The sequence below is a fragment of the Schistocerca cancellata genome, chromosome 6 (assembly GCF_023864275.1).
Source record: "Schistocerca cancellata isolate TAMUIC-IGC-003103 chromosome 6, iqSchCanc2.1, whole genome shotgun sequence".
Lineage (NCBI taxonomy): Eukaryota > Metazoa > Arthropoda > Insecta > Orthoptera > Acrididae > Schistocerca > Schistocerca cancellata.
This window is the reverse complement of record NC_064631.1, coordinates 100,833,062-100,844,042: the sequence shown is the minus strand read 5'-3', so window position 1 is coordinate 100,844,042 and position 10,981 is coordinate 100,833,062. Positions and strand designations below refer to the sequence as shown.

Below are 10,981 nucleotides of genomic sequence, written 5' to 3'. Positions count from 1 at the left end.
GTATATAGTGCGACAAATTTAGACGCCATCACATATGACTCCACTGATATCAACATATCTGTAAAATAATCTAAAAAATAATCTTACTAAGTTTAATTATGCAATAGTGTAGTGTGAAATAGCTTCATAAGGTTTTTTTGAATGTATAAACATCTTTCTTTTGTAAAACGGGCCGGCCGCGGTGGTCTAGCGGTTCTGGCGCTGCAGTCCGGAACCGCGGGACTGCTACAGTCGCAGGTTCGAATCCTGCCTCGGGCATAGGTGTGTGTGATGTCCTTAGGTTAGTTAGGTTTACGTATTTCTAAGTTCTAGGGGACTTATGACCTAAGATGTTGAGTCCCATAGTGCTCAGAGCCATTTGAACAATTTTTTTTGTAAAACAGCACTTTTGTATTAGGCACCAATACTAAAAGACTATTGTAAATCCACACTCGTAAAATATCCCTTTTGAAATGACTGCAGATTTTTCAATGTGTGACACCACACAAGCCATGGGGGGCCGCGTCAATGGGAGAGGGCGGTGGCCGCGACCGACAGCGACGTGCAGCGCTGTCGCTGGAAGCACTCGCTGAGGCGCGCGGATGGCCTCGAGGGCAGTGCCCCAGCTCTCAGCGGACTGTGGTGGAGCAGCTGTTGCAGCAGGCAGCGTGCGGCCTGCCAAATGCTTCAACTTGCCTGGGAGGCGACAACAGATTGTTAGAGGAAAGGGGAGTCACTGGGTTCAGGGCACGTATTCACATCACAAGCCGATGGAGGCGACTTTACTTGGGGCTAGAGGGCAGCTAATGATTGACTGGGACTATACTCTGCCCGAAGAGGCCATGAAGACCCAACGGTACCGACCGTCCGCCGTGTCATCCTCAGCCCACAGGCGACACTGGATGCGGATATGGAGGGGCATGTGGTCAGCACATCACTCTCCCGCCCGTAGGACAGTTTCCGAGAACGGAGTCGCTACTTCTCAATCAAGGTAGCTCCTGAGTTTTGCCTCGCAAGGGCCGAGTGCACCCCGCTTGCCAATAGCACTCGGCAGACCGGATGGTCACCCATCCCAGTGCTAGTCCAGACTGACAGCGCTTAACTTCGGTGATCTGACGGGAACCGGTGTTACCACTGCGGCAACGCCGTTGGCTAGCTAACAATGGACACTTCTCAAAATGGCGACCCCAGCGGGTGCCTGTAGTACGACGTCACGTTGCCCTGATCACTCCTTGGTTCGTAGTTACGTCTTTTCCTGTCAAATGCTGCTCGACTATGATTCTTACCTCAAGTCACAGGCAACGAGTTCTCAAAACTCTTTCACACAGCCACTGCGTAGCCAACCAGTGCTGTGATAAGGACGAGCAGGTTATACCGCACTCTACTTTCTCACTATGAGAATTGTCACTTCCTGTCACCCGTGCGAACAGATCCAACCAGGACACCAACTCATCTACCCGAATATAAGATAGAAACAAAATGCCAGTTGAACTACTCTACTGACCTGTTCCTGCTTTGCTGGACACCGAGCGACAATGACTCACACATACCTGCTATGAGCCACTCACATCGTACACGACAAGAGCTACAGTTCCTGTGCCAAGCCTCCCGCCTCGTCGGCCATGCGCTGGACCTACGACCGCATGTTGTTTCTATGAAGAAGACGCGCGCCATACGGTCCGACAGCGCCACACCACGTTCTAGGGGGGTCATCAGCTGCCCGCCAGAAGTTATCCTGAGAGAACGTCCTCACCCATGGTCCTGAAACTGCCACACCGAGCTGGACAGCAACTCCAGGTTCACCGAGTCAATCAGGATAGATCCAGAAGTGTTGCGAGTGCAGTGAGATTGCGGGGGGTTATAAAGCCTGTGTTTGTTAGGAAAGTGGTTTCGCGTAAGTGTGGCCTCGCATACAGGAGGACGACGGTTCAAACCCGAGTCCGGCCACCCTTATTTAGGTTTTCCGTGAATTCTCTAAATCGCTTCAGGCAAATGCCACGATAGTTCCTTCGAAATGGCACGGCTGATTTCCTTCCCTATCCTTCCGTAAGCCGAGCTTGTGCTCCGTCTCTAATGACCACGTTGTCGACGGGACGTTAAACACTGATTTTCACCTTCTCCACAAAACTCATCTGCCACAAATTCTCTAACCTTGTTTCTCTTTCACCAGGACTATCAAGTTACTTTTGAAGCTAATTTTCTAAAGTTTTATGTAGTTCAAAAAATGTTCAAATGTGTGTGGAATCTTATGGGATTGCTAAGGTCATCAGTCCCTAAGCTTACACACTACTTAACCTAAATTATCCTAAGGACAAACACACACACCCATGCCCGAGGGAGCACTCGAACCTCCGCCGGGATCAACCGCACAGTCTTGTATGTAATTTCAGAGTTGTAATGAATGTGTTAATTTTCTCTATGTTCAGTAATATTTTTCAAATCTTGTCTTTTTGGTAGCACATTCTGGTACTCATCATAAATGTTTTGATAAATTAGCTAGTCTAAGTAATCTCTGAAATTCTTGATACAATATACACGCAAACACAAACAACATAGTTTAGACTCATGCATGTTTCTCGTGTTGATGCAAATAGCTAGATGATTAGTTTGAATGTAACCGTTTCACATTGTTGTCATTGCCCAATACAAGGTACAATTAATCATACAAATATTTTGAAATGCTACATACGATGTAATGTGTCACACAACATTTTTCATTAATTAATGTTCTTTATTTATACATGTCAATTACACACCAAATTTACCACGGTATGTGATTTGTTCCACATTAAACAATAAGGTTTACACTTACACATTATGTCGCATTGGTGAACTTTGTTGTTCGCCGGCCGGGGTGGCCGAGAGATTCTAGGTGCTACAGTTTGGAACCGCGCGACCGCTACGGTCACAGGTTCGAATCATGCCTCAGGCATGGGTGTCTGTGATGTCAGGTTAGTTGGGTTTAGGTAGTTCTAAGTTCTAGGCCACTGATGACCTCAGACGTTAAGCCCCATAGTGTTCAGAGCCATTTCAACCATTTGAACTTTGTTGTTCGTCTGTTTAGCACGAATGCTGGTGAATGTTGGCAATTCTTAATCATTGATACTTACAAAGCTAGGACACTGAATTTGTTCACATAATATTTACTTAATAACCACGCGAGCTGAGGGAGGCGAACAAATTTCATCAAGTACAAGTATTCTACGTTTCTTAACTGCGAGAGAATGAATACAGATTTGTTGCATTTAACTGCGAGAGAATGAATACAGATTTGTTGCATTTAACTCAGTACTTGCCTTATATTAGATCTGAACTGTTTGCAGGTCATAATGTGCGATTTTTCTACGAACAGCGTCCATCATAATTATTTCTTTATATGCTTCCAGTATCTCTGTGAATGTGTGTGTGTGTGTGCGTGTGTGTATGTGTGTGTGTGTGTGTGCGCGCGATTACGTGAGCGTCTGTGTTTCCCTGAAAAAGCTTGTTGATGAAAGTGGTTTAATTATATCAATTTGTTCTTAATGGTTGGCAGTGTTACTCCTTACGGTTCCATATGATTCGGTTCATCAGTGGCGGGACAAATGACTCTCACTGAAATTATTACTAGTACATATCACACTTTCTTAACATTCCCTACGTAATAATCTACCGCAGTTTGGAGGTTGTGAAACGTAGCACGACATTTAGACTCGTTTTCTGTTCACTTTAGACGGCCGGAGTGGCCGGAGCGGTTCTAGGCGCTACAGTCTGGAACCGCGCGACAGCTACGGTCGCAGGTTCGAATCCTGCCTCGGGCATGGATGTGTGTGATGTCCTTAGTTTAGTTAGTTCTAAGTTCTAGGGGTTGATGACCTCAGAAGTCAATTCCCATAGTGCACAGAGCCATTTTTTTGTTCACTTTAAGGTCGTAAACGTGTTGTCAGACACTACTATGAGACCATTTCATTCGGTAATTAATTGTGCTGCACGATTAAGTGCATGTCTTAAACATCATTGACAGTACTTGATATCTGCATGTGGTTGGTAGATTGAGGCATTTTGCTGAGCGTAATATCGCTTGCTGGGAAGAGCCGTGGCTCGGGCAGAGGCATTTTAAGTCACCGTGGAGAGAAAAGCCTTCACAGCACCCAATGGACGCGACGGCAATCCTGCAGCCGGGTACTGGAACGCCCTGGGCAGCACATTCTGGAAACAACAGAGGCTTGCTGGACGGAGCGGTGCCTTCAGGCTTTGCGTTTGAGGTCTGCAATAGTATGGCGGCTTTCAGACGCCAGTACGATGCGAAACGTTTCTGTTGTATTTGGTGGATACCATCGACGGAGACTTCGACGCTGGCAGCGAAATTTTATGAACACAGGCCGAACATTGCCATTACTGGACAAGCTCAAATGTTTGCGGATCACCTTCACGCGTGTACAACTCACGACCTCACTTAACTATAAACGCCTCCTTCAAATTATCCGCACGTACGTTCTAAGCAACCTCCTGCGAGCATTGGACATCATACAACGCGGAGATTTTAAACACTCATCTGGCTTCGCGACTACCACATTTGCCACAGATTTTACCTATGCTAAAGAAGGAAGAGGGGGAGGCACAATTGGAAAGAGAGATGTGTAGTACATGGTCAGAGGAAGTGGATATGGAAAATATGGCCAGCAAGAGTGGACGCACAGAGGCTGAGATGGACAGACTGAGGTAGGAGCACAGCGACACAGACAAGGGGAGGACGAGAAAATGCAGGACACATGTCGAAAGTGTAGATGGCAGTGGGCAGGTGTAGAAGGAAGAAGAGGAGGCACATTTGGTAAGAGAGATGGGTAGAAGTACATGGTCAGAGGAAGGGGAGATGGAAAATATGGCCATTGAGAGGGTATGGATAGAGGCTGCGATGGACAGACTGAGGTAGGAGGACGGCGAAACAGAGAAGGGGAAGACGAAAACATGCAGGACTCATGTCGTGGGTGTAGAGGGGTATTGGCCAGGTGTAGATGGAACAGGGGGAGGCACAATTGGAAAGAGAGATGGGTAGGAATACATGGTCAGAGAAGGGGAGATGGAAAATATGGCCAGGGAGAGGGGATGGATAGAGGCTGAAATGGGCAGACCAAGGTAGGAGGACGGCGACACAGAGAAGGGGGAGAAAATGCAGGACGCATGTCAAAGGTGTAGAGGGGTAGTGGGCAGGTGTAGATGGAAGAGGGGGAGGCGCAATTTGAAAGAGAGATGGGTAGGAGTACATGGTCAGAGGAAGGGGAGATGGAAATATGGCCAGGGAGAGGGGATGGATAGAGGCTGAGATGGGCAGATCAAGGTAGGAGGACGGCGACACAGAGAAGGGGGAGAAAATGCAGGACGCATGTCAAAGGTGTAGAGGGGTAGTGGGCAGGTGTAGATGGAAGAGGGGGAGGCGCAATTTGAAAGAGAGATGGGTAGGAGTACATGGTCAGAGGAAGGGGAGATGGAAATATGGCCAGGGAGAGGGTATGTATAGAGGTTGAGATGGCCAGACCGAGGCAGGAGGAGGTCAACACAGAGAAGAGGAATACGAGAAAGTGCAGGAGGCATGTCGAAAGTGTAGAGGGGTTGTGGGCAGGTGTAGAAGGAGGAGGGGAGGCACAATTGGAAAGAGAGATGGGTAGGAGTACATGGTCAGAGGAAGGGGAACGGGAAGATATGGCTGCAGACTGCAGGCGATGTTTCGTTACTTTTTAAGTGTGGGTCTTATCATGAAAGTCCGCTACAACACACTAACTCTTCCTCCTCGAGATGGTGGCCTCGGTCTTGTCAACGTCCATGCAAGAGCAGCGGTGCTTTATGTAATGTCTATGGTCGAATCATGGACCCGCCACTATATCGGATTAAAGGACCCTCCCTCCCGATCGGCATCCGTTGCAGTAGCCCATATTCCTGCCTCCCTCTCCCATGTCGGGATCTTTTTCATCGAATACAGTTACACCCACACCGACGTGACTTGCACTAGGAACCCCATGGCGCGTAATATTTATCGCCTAATGGTGAAAGACTGTGCTCGGAAAGTGGTGGCTTTCTGTGCACCATGTCCTCCTCAACACGAACGCTCGTGCGATCTGGCATCACGTCGTTAATGGGAAATACATGACACAGCTTTGTCTAGATGCCATTAACATGACACATTCGCCGGTTTGCCCCCATTGTTACACACTTGACATGAATGAACACCGATCTTCTGCACTGGTGTGGTAGCCCATTCACAAACTGCACGCCTTTCTTCTGTGTACAGCTCCCTATGTTACTGCACTGAAGACACTTCTCTTCCCAGATGAGACTTATTTCTCAAGTACAGAGACCAACGCGGTGAACTGGATCAAAGTCCTATCGATCTCTTACTTCTTCCACGATGAGATTTTCACTCTGCAGCGGAGTGTGCGCTGATATCAAACTTCCTGGCAGATTAAAACTGTCTACCGGACCGAGACTCGAACTCGGGATCTTTGTCTTTCACGGGCAAGTGCTCTACCAGCTGAGCTACCCAAGCACGACTCTCTCCTCTTGAGGAGACGAGGTACTGGCAGAAGTGAAGCTGTGAGGACGGGGCGTGAGTCGTGCTTGGGTAGCTCAGATGGTAGAGCACTGGCCTGCGAAAGCCAAAGGTTCCTATTTCGAGTCTCGGTCCGGGATACAGTTTTAATCTACCAGGAAGTTTTTTCCACGATGTAGGTAAGATTGTTCTTGATTTTTGGGCATTCCTGCAAGATCGGTTTAGCTTTCTCACGCACAGTCCCAGATATCGTCAATACTACGCCAACTTTTTGGGTAGTGCCTTCTTAGATCCCCTTGTAGATGTTGTGTCCCGCGTATTAGAATGTGATTTCAAAGTGAGTGCGTGAAACCAGGATTCGGACCAGTGTACCGCCAAAATGGAATATTCTCCGAGAAGACGTGTCCAGGACATGCCTTATTGACTTGGGATTCTGACTGCATCTACCCACAAGTCGTCGGCACGCGGATGCCATCTTGTCTGTTTCGGTGGCAGGGCGCCTTTAATTCCATTTATGTTTCTTTGTTATTGACGCAAATTGCACATCATTATTTCTCACCTGTAGGGCATCCTCTTTGATCTTAATTGTTTCTTATTTTTGGAGTGATCACATATACAGTATCAACCTATTGTATGATTTCGCACCGGCCGAAGTAGCCGTGCGGTTCTAGGCGCTGCACTCTGGACCGCGAAACCGCTACGGTCGCAGGTTAGAATCCTGCCTCGGGCATGGATGTGTGTGATGTCCTTAGGTTAGTTAGCTTTAACTGGTTCTAAGTTCTAGGGGACTAATGACCTCAGAAGTTGAGTCCCATAGTGCTCAGAACCATTTGAACCATTTTTATGATTTCCCCGTACATTATTTTTCGTAAAAATAAAAAAAGTAAAAATTAAAACTATTATAAGAATAACAAGTGAAAAATACAATTGAGAAAAAAATAAAGAAGAAACAAAAAATAAAACATAAAATAAAAATCTCGTCAAGTGAAGCATAGTTTTTAATTTATAAAAAAATAAATAAACCAAGGAATAAAAGTAAGGGCTTGGTTTCATGAGATGGTGAACAAACATTAAAAATAAAAATAAAAATCGTGGTCAGATCATATATTTATAAAAAAAATAAATAAATCAAGGAATAAAAGTAAGGGCTTGGTTTCATGAGATGGTGAACAAAAATTAAAAATAAAAATAAAAAACGTGGTCAGATCGTGTGCCTAGCAAGCAGGAGACGCGAGTTCGATCCCAGTCCTGCACAAATTTTCAACTTTTCCCATTGATTTCAATCAATGCCAACGTGCAGCCTATGTCTGTAATTCCTCTGTGTATTAATTCATAATGGCTGCTGGATCAAAGTGCAACGTACATATAATTAAGGCGAAGGCGACCGATGACCTCTTCAGAGCAGATGCACACCAGACTCGAACTCTTACGGAAATCTGTGGAATGCCGCCAGTAATGAGGATAATGGGCACAGGGCGCTACGTTAGTAGTGTGTGGAGAAGCTGAGAATTTTTGGGCGTGCTAGGTTAGTCCGTGGAGTGCAATGTTCTCCATCTTATGAAACCAAGCCCTGACTTTTGTTCTTTTCTTTTCTTCTAAAAGTAAAAACAATCACTTCATTTGACGAGACGTTTTATTTATTTTTTATTGTTCTGTTCCTCATTTTATGTTTTTCTTGATCACCTGTTATTTTTTATTTTTTTAACAACAGATTTAATTTTTACAAAAAGAAACGTATGGGGGGAACGTACAACGGACTCATAGAATATGCATGATCATTACCAAAATAACAAACTATGAAGATAAAAAAGTGTCAGATGTTGGAGCAGTTGTGAAATGCACGAAGCTCACACTATACTAGGTGCTGACAGCTGGTTAAAACGCGAAATTGACAGCAGTAAAATTTTTGGGATGAATCTTCAGTAATATAGAAAGAATAGGTTTGTGGAAATCGTGGTGGTTGGTTCGTTGATTTGAGGGGAGGGGACCAAACAGCGATGTCATCGGTTCCAGCGGATTAGGGATGGACGGGGAAGGAAGGCGACCTCGACCTTTCAAAGGAACCATTCTGGCATTTGCCTGAATCGAAATCACGTAAACCTAAATCAGGATGGCCGGACGCGGGTTTGATCAGTCGTCCTCCCGAATGCGAGTCCGAGACCAGTGTGCCAACCATGGCGTCATCTCGCTCGGTAAATGGGGGTGGTGTATTCGTCATTGTAGACAAGAAGCTCAAACCCTTTGGGATAGCAATTGTAGCTGGATGCGAGATTTCTTGGGCAAGACTCACGTCAGTATTAACGTACTAGCCGATCCCTACATCCCTCCGTGTTTGCTCTCTTCGCCAATGACGATTGTTCGGAAGCCTTCTAATGACGTAAATAAATGTAATGGCAACAAGAATACCAGATCTTTTGGAGAATCTCCAAAGGCTCCGTGCGAACCGTCCATGAGAAGTCGAAACCAAGAAACATCCTACCAAGAAGAATACACAAAGTAAGGTAGTGTTAACTTCGAGAGCCGTTAAATTTAAAGTTATGTAAAGTGCCTAACAGCCAGAATCCTACAAATACAATGACGGAAAAAAGTCGCAGGACAAAGAAGGAGTTGTGCAACAACAAAGAAATTTGGTCGGCGTGTTTCTGCTTCTGGAAGATGATGTCTGTTCGGACTCCGCGCCAGTAGCATAAGAGTGGCGCCAGTAGCGCCACTACGAGGATGCAAACCAGGTTTGTTTTAAATACACGTTGTGACGGTCTTGAATGTTAGTTACCTTTGAGATTGGACGTGGTGAGCTGATGTTAGTCAAGAAAGCCTTTAAGGTGACAAAGACGCCATTATCAACACCTCACTGAGTTTGAACGAGGTCGTGCCATAGGGCTACGTGAAGCTGTATGTTCCTTCCGTGATACTGCAGAAAGATTTGGCAGGAATGTAGCCACTATACATGATAGCTGGCAGCGGTGATCACGAGAGTATAGGGTCGGATGAAGACCAGCTTCCGGAAGACCACGTGGCACTTCCGAGAGGGAAGACCATCATGTTCGGCTGTGGCTCTGGGGCATCCTGATGCATCTGCAGCAGCAGTTTGAACTTCAGTTGGCATCACAGTGACACCACTAACTGTTATAAGTTGATTAATTCAAGGACAGCTCCGAACCAGATGCACTGTAATGTGCATTCCACAGAACCACTGGCAATTGCGACGTCAATGGTGTGAAGTGAGAACTCATCAGAGGGCAGGGTGGAGGTTTGTTGTGTTTTCTAATGAAACTGTAGTGGCAACTTCTGCCACCGAAAGTATCAGGATGATCAAATGTAGTGGGAAGAGGTAGAAGCCACGATATTAATACTCGTCTGAGCTTTCCAAGCGATTTATTGTTTCCAGGTGCAGTGCCCCTGTTCCTCTCGATCTGCATCTCTGGGTCCTGAAATGCTGAGGACACCACTTCGCTGTCTGTGGAACGGCTTGGTGTGAAATGGCTGCCTCAGCGACTCGTACACGCACTGTGTGTCAGCCTTGTACGTCAGCGGAGCTGCAGTGTCGTCAAGATGCTGGCAGTCGACTCAGCGGTTTGTGTCCCTGCCGACTCAGTGCCGCTCGGTGTGAGTCACAGGTGGCCAGTTGCGTGCTTCTCGCCAGTGTGGGTGAGATTGCGGCGTCAACAAGTGCCCGCAATCCAGCGTCTGAATCTGTGGCCCTCGCCCCACAATGCCTCCAGCGTGTGTTGGAAACCAGGATGACTGCCCGCGGTAGGGAGCCGGGGAGTGGCCTGCCACTGGCTGGCTACAGACCCCGTGTCGGCCTCAGAGGGTTGAACCAGTGACCCGCCGTGGACTGGAACACTGGCGCCCCATCTGCTGCTGCTTGTAGCTGGTGGTGCTACACGCTCCGCCATTCAGGAGAGCTGACAAACTTGAATGAGTCTCGTTAGAAACCCGCATCTACACTCCTGGAAATGGAAAAAAGAACACATTGACAACGGTGTGTCAGACCCACCATACTTGCTCCGGACACTGCGAGAGGGCTGTACAAGCAATGATCACACGCACGGCACAGCGGACACACCAGGAACCGCGGTGTTGGCCGTCGAATGGCGCTAGCTGCGCAGCATTTGTGCACCGCCGCCGTCAGTGTCAGCCAGTTTGCCGTGGCATACGGAGCTCCATCGCAGTCTTTAACACTGGTAGCATGCCGCGACAGCGTGGACGTGAACCGTATGTGCAGTTGACGGACTTTGAGCGAGGGCGTATAGTGGGCATGCGGGAGGCCGGGTGGACGTACCGCCGAATTGCTCAACACGTGGGACGTGAGGTCTCCACAGTACATCGATGTTGTCGCCAGTGGTCGGCGGAAGGTGCACGTGCCCGTCGACCTGGGACCGGACCGCAGCGACGCACGGATGCACGCCAAGACCGTAGGATCCTACGCAGTGCCGTAGGGGACCGCACCGCCACTTCCCAGCAAATTAGGGACACTGT

General features: G+C 47.4%; 1 pseudogene; it reads right to left on the bottom strand.

The window, feature by feature from the left end:
* Positions 1–1,014: 1,014 nt before the first annotated feature.
* On the bottom strand, positions 1,015–1,132 carry LOC126089966 (5S ribosomal RNA; annotated as a pseudogene).
* Positions 1,133–10,981: the final 9,849 nt, after the last annotated feature.